Here is a 9,043-nt window from a genome sequence, read left to right on the forward strand (position 1 = left end):
TTTTTCTTCCTTTGAATCCCTTCTGCGGATCGATTTGTAACTGAACTTGACGGGGGTTCACTGCTTGGGGTGCATTGGAAATGTGAAAAGCAAAGAACGTTTTATTACTGGTCCAAGTAAGGAGACAGCTAGCTCTCAAAGCACTGTTCCCTGGGGGTTAGTACAGGAAGCTTCTATTCCGTGTATTAGGGGTGGGGCAGGGAGCTCACACAGGCACTTCCGGTGCAGTTGCGTGTATTTAGTATGTCAACGTGCTAGCACATACATTGTATGTTCAAAAATGGCAGAAAGCTCTACCAATAGGAAGAGATCATAGTATTATGAAAAGCTAAAGGTAACGTCAGGTCAGCTCAGAGGGGCTTCTGGGCAGGTTCCCAGATCCAGTGTGGCTCAGACGGGCTCACCTAAGGGGCTGTCGGGCAAGGCATACCTAGCAAGGGACTATCAGGGAAATACCTCGTTGAGTGTCTTCCTGGCTGGAACTGTTGGTTCTGCCAAACAAGACATTTTGTCCCTTCACCTCCCTACTGCTGATAGCTTTCAGTCCTCTTATTTCAGTAACTTCCCATTACATACTACCTAACAGTTTTATGAGTGGCTTTTGTACTTACCCCTGTGTTACTTTCCAAAATACTGTCCCACTTTTCTCAACATAACTTCCAAAACCTTAACGTGTAGAATACCTTCAAAGAAGTTTTATGCCCATTGTTTTATTTGTTTATCAGAAAAAATCCTTTGGTTTGACAGGGTAGGCTTTATGGAATTCTTCCAATTGATGAAACTGAGCCCCAGATTTTTCTGTGACATGTCAGTTTTCCCCTGTCATAGCAGAGCTGACACCAGAACTCTATGATGCCAATACTTTATTTCTGAAGCCTTTAATTTCCATTAAGTACCTGACAGGTCCTGGACACTGTTCCAAGCTTCATGGAGACAGCTATGAACAAGGCAGCTCAACACAATTCTAACTGTCATGGGGTTTGCCTTTCAAAGGGGAAGACAGAAAAGAAACAAAGAAGTTTGAAGAAGTCCTAACCTTTAGGAACTTCCTTTAGGTAACAGTTGCTTGCCCCAAACTGCAGCACTTGAATGAATCCTTTGCCTGCTTCCTTTCTCCTCCCTCTCCCTGTCTTCTACTTTCCATTTTGACTCCTCCTTCCACCCTGTATTTATTGATGTATTTAGCTGGTACTTTATGCAATAGTTTAAGACAACACGAGTGTTGTCAGAGTGCAGAGTCTAGATGTGGAGAGAGAGAAGGAAACCGATGGGCATAATAAAGGTGAATGCCATAGAGAGATAGCCAACTCGTACGTAAGGATTATCAGTCTCTGCATACACATGCTAACGAACACAAGAAACGCGTTATAATAACATTGCGGACTCATCCAAATTACATACGGTTCCACATGAGCCACCTTTCGGAGTACCAGTCACAGCCCCGGACACAGCTAATCCTCCAGAGACGCCCTATCCATGGTAGAGGGGGCCCATATCATATCAGGCCATAAGAGAGTGACAGCACTCCCTGACTGGGCTCGCAGGTGCCGCATCCCCCTCACCCCTGCTTTAGGCAAAGTGGTGGCAGATAAGTGCCCCCTTTGCTCCCAAACAAAACTCTGAAAACCTCCCAGGTGGGGACATGTGCCCCTTGGCGACAGAACTTATTTGATGGCAAATTGATTTTACCAGACTGCTGCCACTTTCTGCTGGAGCTCCCAGGTATGCCGCGAGCATCACAGAACCTTCACTGGACTCCTGCTGGCTGCTCTTTCCAGAAACGCTGCTTCCCACCACAGAATCTCCTCCTTCACCAGGTATGTGCACGCCCCCTTTGGCCCACGAGACATTGTAGATTCAGATCAAGGTACCCATTTCACCTCCTAAGCTGCTCAGACGTGAGCTCCAGAAACATGGAGTCTAGTGGAATTTCCACCTGGCCTACGGTTCTCAAGGGGCTGGACTTAGAGAGGCAAGTGGTCGCCATCCTGGTTGCCGAGGCATCGCGGCACAGATGGTTGTGAGTTTAGCCAAACTGTTCCATGATGTTGCTGTCTTGGCATTTACTGTGTGTTGCCAAGTGGCCGGCAGCGGCCTCGACTGACACTAGTCCCCTCCAACAAATTCACGCGCCAGGTGACAGCCATAAGCAAACGTAAATCCCTGATAGGATCCCCTCCCCTGAACCCCCAAGGACTTGTGAGCAACAGTCTCCCTTGCTTTTCAGAGCCTTTGCTTTGGTGTCCCTTGGATAACAGCCCTGTGGAACTTACTGAAACCTGGCTCTTTTTGGTTTGAATTGACCAATCTGACGTTAGTGCAAGAACTCCAAAGCCTTCCTCCCACAGAAAGCACGTGCCCCAGGTCCTGCCGCTTACTCTCTGCCTCCACCCTGTCTTGACCTCCCATGTGGCCCCCTCTACATGCTGTGTACTTTCTCCAGGCCCAGTGAGTGCTAGACTTCTCTCTTTCAGCTTCCCTTGTGGTCTTTTGTCGAACTTATAGCCCGCCATTGCATACCCTGGTGTTGTGCTTACTAAATGTTAATTTAACACATTTACAACGGAAGCTCATTCGAGTTGTTTTGTAGTTCTCCCTTCTACTTCTCAAGTTTAAGAACATTAATATAGACTCAGGGCTTACGATAGTGAGAAGCCTACTCTGGGGCTTCAAGTGACCTTAACGAACTCTGTCCACGCAATTGACACCTACTTCCATGCAGTTTCATACAGTTTTGGTCCTTTACCCTAGTTCATCGCAGTCAACACTGGGCAATGCTGGTGTCCAAGGAAACGTTAGCAGAGCAAACTCTTGACGGTCTGCACAGCGTAGGGATCCGTGTGTGAGAGGGAGGACGATGGTGGTTGAGGCCCATGCTCAGTCTAGGGAAGGAAAGACTGTGGTCTTCTTTCAGGACACACCTTAGTTTCTCTTTCAGCTTCCTAGAAGCTTTTCTGTGCGTCTCATTTTTTTTTCACTTTCTTTTTTTTTTTTTTTTTTAAAAGATTTTATTTATTTATTTGACAGAGATAGAGACAGCCAGCGAGAGAGGGAACACAAGCAGGGAGAGTGGGAGAGAAAGAAGCAGGCTCATAGCGAAGGAGCCTGATGTGGGGCTCGATCCCATAACGCCGGGATCACGCCCTGAGCCGAAGGCAGACGCTTAACCGCTGTGCCACCCAGGCGCCCCTTTTTTTCACTTTCTTAATGATATTTTATGCTTTCACTGCATTTCTTTGGCCCCTTAATTAGGCTCTTTTTTTTTCCCCCCTAGGAAGACAGGAGCTTTAATTTCCTACTTTTTGGGAGACTCACATGGGCAGCAACAGTGTGTATTCTGTAATTTACACGTGAATTTGTAACACAAATTCCTTTTTTATTTATTGGGCTTATAAAAACAGTGAACGTAAATGATAAGATAGCGTTACAGAAGGAGATACTTTATTCCATTTGACCCCCGTTTCTTACATCCATTACGCCGTGTAGTATCTGGGAGACCGTGTTGTTCGTTTCCAGAGAGAATTCGTTTCGTTTTAATGACAAACACAGTTTGAGATAGAAGTAATTTTAACATCTTAATGTCTGTTTTCTGTTGGGTCACCTTTAAATTCAAATGAAATCTGGTTCAGTTGCCCTCTGGCAGTTGCTTCTCCTTACTTCCCCTCTACCCTCCTTTTCTGTTTCTGTCCCCCTTCTCCCGTCTCAAGTAATGACTATATTCTTCTATCTTCTAGAAACGTTTCTGTTTTGTCATTACATTTAAATCTAAAATCTTCCTAAAGTCATTTTTTTGTGATAGTAATGTAGAAATCAAATTTTATTTTATTCCATACGGCTATCCAACTGACCCAGTGACACTTATTTAAAACAAACAAAGAAACATACGAACATTTTCTGACTGCTCTGCCTTGCCACCTTTGTGGTAAAGAAAAAAAAATACAGTTCCTTTATTTCTGTTGTCTACAGTATATTCTTTTCTCGCGTTTGTCTATTCCTAAGCAGCACCACCCTCTCTTGAGAAGGGTGGCTTTATACTAAATCTTGGTATCAGATAGAGCAGGTCTTCCACCTCTGATTTTCTTTAGAAATATCCTGGCTCGTCTCTGTTCTTTGCCTCTTTTGAGAGGGAGAGAGAATGAGGGTGGGGAGGGGCAGAGAGAGAGAGGGAGAGAGAGAATCTTAAGCAAGCTCCATGCCCAGCATGAACCCGATGTAGGGCTTGATCTCACAACCCTGAACCCAAATCAAGTCAGATGTTTAATGGACTAAGCCACCCGCACCCTAGTCTGTACTTTCTAATTGATTATGTTTTTCTTTCCAGCTTATCTCTGAACTCAGGCAAAGACTCCTGGGGCAAAGCATTCCGTGATGTGAACCAAAACTTCTTCCTCAAGCAATAAGGACTAACATGAACCAGCAAGATCCCATGTGATTGACCCCAAAACAACCACCAACCTGACCTTATTGCCCATCTGCACATACCCACTGACCTTTGTCCCACATTTCCCTTCTGTAAACCAGTGAGTGTTTTTAGCACTTTGGAGACAGTCTTTGGGATGTTATGCTGCTGTCCTCTGTGTTGGCCTCACCTCTGTGTTGGCCTCACCAGTGTTGGCCTCCTTTCTCGTCTCAGCATTGCTTGTCTCTCTGCCTTGGGATATCGTCGGTGGCGAGTGGCTGATCCCCGGAGCCAGGTGCCCTACACTCCTGCGCCCCAGCTACATTGCAGCCCTGAAGGAGGCCTCCACGACCTGTGAATGAACAGATGCGTATGAGTTCCAAAAAATTCTGTTTACCTAAAATAAGAGAGTGGCTGGCTTGGGAGCTGAGGTTTGCTGAGCCCTACTCTGGACAAGCAGGTTTGTTTATTACACCCTAATGCATCTTCTTTTACTTCCTCATTAGTGTTTACTGTTTCCTGTTTAATAATTATTTGCTATGTCAATATGTGAAGCTATTTCCTTCTGTTACCTTATTCCTTGTTTTATTTTATTTTTACATTTCACATTTACAGAGACCATCCATGAAGAATAAATATTGCTCTTTTGTATGGAGGTCCGTATTCATTTCTACCTATATATCCAAATTTCCTTGCAACATTCATTTAAGAGTATGTCTTTTCCCCAGCTTTGTTACAAATCAGATCGCTTTCTGTTTGAGAATTTTTTGAGCCCTCTGGCCTGTTGCATTTTTCTATTTCTCTTTTCTTGGCCCAATCCAGAATATTTACTTAATAATAGAGCTTAAAAGTAAATCTTTAAATAAGCTAGTTAATTCCTGCAACCTTGTTCTCCATGATTATCTTGACTATATTTACTTTATGAATTTCCCTATTGCTATGTAACAAAATGGGACACAAACTTTGTATTTTAAAACAAGGAAATTTATTGTTCTTCCCATCTTGCAAGAAGGCGTGTGAAAAAGCTGAGAAGCCAGATACCAAGGAGAAGAAACCTGAAGCTAAGTAGGCTGATACTGGTGGCAGGATTGAAGAAGGGCAACCTCAAGGCTAAACACCAAAGAAAGGGAAGCCCCACTGCAGCCAAAGCCCTGTCCTAGTCAAGGGATTGGCAGATATTCCCCATGAGCTGTGTATTCCAGAAAGGCCACGCACAGCAGGAAGTATTCAGCAGCTAAATCCAGAGGTGAAAAGAAAAAGGAGAAGGTTCTTGCTACTGTCACAAAACCAGTTGGTGGTGACAAGAAGGGTGGTACCTGAGTGGTTAAACTTCACAAAACGTCTAGGTATTATCCTACTGAAGATGTGGCCTGAAAGCTGTTGAGCCACAGCGAAAAACCGTTTCGGTCAGCATGTGAGAAAGCTGCAAGCTAGCCATCACTCCTGGCACCATTTTTTTAAAGATAAGATTTTATTTACTTGAGAGAGAGAGAATGAGCATGGGGAAGGGCAGAGGGAGAGGAAGAAGGAGAAGCAGACTCCCTTCTGAGCAGGGAACCCCATGCAGGGCTCGATTCCAGGACCCTGAGATCATGATCTGAGCAGAAGGCAGACACTTAACTGACTGGGCCACCCAGGCGCTTCTCCTGGCACCACTGTGATCAACCTCACTGGGCTCCACAGAGGCAAGAGGTGGTTTTCCTGAAGCATCTGAGCAGTGGCTTGCTACTTGTGACTGGACCTCTGGCCCTCAGTCGAGTTCCTCTACGTAGAACACACCAGAAATCTGTCATTGCCACCTCCACCAAAATTGCTGTCAGCAGTGTGAAAATTCCCAAGCATCTCACTGATGCTTACTTCTAGAAGAAGCGATATAAACCCAGACACCGGGAAGGTCTTTGGCAGGAAGAAAGAGAAATGTGAGATCACAGAGCAGAGCAAGGTTGATTAGAAAGCTGTGCACTTGTAAATTCTGCCAAAACTCAAAGCTGTTCCTCAGCTTCAGGGTTACCTCCACTCTGTGTTTTCTCCCACAAATGGAGTTTATCCTCACAAACTGGTGTTCTACGTTTCTTACAAAGAACCTCATTAAATAACTGATCTGTTAAAACAACAACAACAACAGCAGCAAACAACACAATTTATTATCCTCCAGGTCTGTGGGTCTGAAGTCAAGGATGGCATTTTTGGGCTCTTCGCTCAGGGTCTCTCAATGCTGAAATCAAGGTGTCAGATGACTGTGCTCTCATCTGAAGCCTGAAGTCCTCTTCGAAGCTCATTTGTGTTGGCTGATTTACGGCCATTCAGTCCTTAGTTACAGGACTAAGGGCCCCATTTGCCTGTTGGCTGTTGGCAAGGAGCTGTTCTTAGCTCCTTGTGCTCAGTTTCTGTTGCTTATGTGTTTTCCTCTTCATCCTTGTTTTCCCTTTCACTTTATCACTTATAAAGCCATACAATGGGTTGCAAAGAAAGGAAGCAGCTGTCCAGGAGTGGGCCAGCATCGGCGTACGACACATTCATGACCGGGATAAGCAGCATAGGTCAGGATTTATACAAGATGGCACTTCATCTTTAGAGCCAGTAACAGTGCACCGAGTGTTCTGAGTTTCAAATCTTTCTGACTTTCTTTTCTGTCACTAGGGGAAGAAAGCTTTCCTTTTTAAGAGCTCATGTGATTAAATCAGGCCCACCCAGATAATGTCCTTATGTGAAGGTCAACTGTGCCATATAAACTTCATCATGAGTGTAATGACTCATCATATTTACAGGCTTCAGAGACTAGTGCAAATCATCTTTGGAGAATTACTTTAGAAATTCTGCCTACTGCAGTCTGCCCTCTGGCTTCCAAAGATTCTGTCTGTCCCAAATGCAAAATATGTTTGCCTCCTCCTATAGTTCTGTCACTCCATTTTTCAGCATCAACCAAAAGTCCAAAATCACATCTAAATGTCAGCTCAAAGATTCCAGATCTCATCATCTGAATGAGGTGGCTGAAAACCCTGAGCACAATTCCTCTACATCTGTGGGTCGTGCAATTAAAGGGATAATTTATTTGCTCCCAACATGCTCCAGTTGGACAGATATAGGAGAATAGCTAGAACATTCCTGTTTAAAAAGAGAGAAAATAGAAGAGTCACTAGTCAGAAAGAGTTTTGAAATCCATTAGGTCTCTAGGCATGGGGACAATCCTCCCTGGTACTTGCTCTGGTTCTGCTGAGTCAAACTTTCTTTTTTTATGAAAGCTGGGTGGTATGTGATGTGCCTAGCTGCTTAATTTCATCAACCTATTTCCTTGTCTGTAGAAGTTGGGCTGCCTTTCATTTTTACTCTGTCTTTGTCTTTCTGTCTAAGCTGGAAGTGTTTCTAACGCAAATCTCTTGTAAGCCCTGTAGGCCTTGTGTGGATGTCATGATGACCCACTCCACTAGTAGAACGATACGTCCACAGATCTTTCCAAAATAATCCCTTCTCTATCTTTGGCGAGGCTGGGGTGTCTAAAGGTCAAGGCTCTTAAAATTCCTTTGATGAGAAGCTGAGATCTATGCGGACACCTTTACTATTTTAGGAGGATTTTTGTGTGACTGAGTATCTGACTTTTGATCTTTGAGGTTCCAGCAAAAGGAGTTGTACAGTCACACAGTTAGCTTTTTCTCTAGGACCACTCTGTGAGCAATCTGTTAACTTTAGGATCTTTGCTGTCTGGATAGGCGAGAGTTTTCTGAGTCCTCTATTCCTGGTTCCTTCTTTAATAATTCTTCCCTCATTTTCCCTTTCCTCTTGGATTTTACTAAAGCAACAAGGAGAAACCAGGCTGTGCCTTTAATACTTTTCTTGGAAATCTCCTCGGCTTAGTGTCCAGGTTCATCATCTACAAACTCTGCTTTCTGCATAGCTGAAGGAGACAACTCCGCAAGCTTTCCGCCAGTACACGAGAAGGATTTTCTTCTTCCAGTTTCCAATAACACGTTCCTCACTTTTTTCTAAGCCCTCACCAGCGGCCTCTTTTGCATGCGCATTTCTACAACAGTCTCTTTATTTATTTATTTTTTAAAAAATTTATTTATTTATTTATTTGACAGAGAGAGCGTGAGAGCATAAGTCGGCAGAGCGGTAGATGAGGGAGAGGGAGAAGCAGGCTCCTTGATGAGCAGGGAGCCCGATGTGGGGCTTGCTCCCAGGACCCCGGGATCATGACCTGAGCCGAAGGCAGACGCTTAACTGACTGAGCCACCCGGGTGCCCCTACAGCAGTCTCTTTAAGGCAGTTTAGATTTTTCTATCCTGTTCCTCAAACTGTCCCCAGCCCCAAGCCCTGCCCAGTTCTCAAAGTGACGGTTGTAGGCATGTATTAGGCAGCATCTTTCTTTGAGGTACCGAACTCTGTGTTTATTTTCTCTTGCTGCAAAAATTAGTGATTTTAATTAAGAAATTACCACAGATTTGGAGCTTGTACAATATCTTTTTATCATATCGTAGTTTTTTAGGTCAGAAGTCTGGCATATTGCAATTGAATTCTCTGTTCAGGGTCTCACAAAGCCAAAATCAAGATATCAGTTGGGTTGGGCTCTCTCCTGGAAGCCGTTGGGAGGAACCCTCTTCCAAGCTCACATTGTTGGAAGAGCCCTGTTCCTTGTGTCTGTGGTTG

At 44.4% G+C, this 9,043-nt stretch overlaps 1 pseudogene; it reads left to right on the forward strand.

Moving 5' to 3' along the window:
* The first annotated feature begins 5,348 nt into the window (after positions 1-5,348).
* LOC103675681 lies at positions 5,349-6,262 on the forward strand (annotated as a pseudogene).
* Positions 6,263-9,043: the final 2,781 nt, after the last annotated feature.

The sequence above is a fragment of the Ursus maritimus genome, unplaced genomic scaffold, assembly GCF_017311325.1.
Source record: "Ursus maritimus isolate PB19 unplaced genomic scaffold, ASM1731132v1 scaffold_26, whole genome shotgun sequence".
Taxonomy (NCBI): domain Eukaryota; kingdom Metazoa; phylum Chordata; class Mammalia; order Carnivora; family Ursidae; genus Ursus; species Ursus maritimus.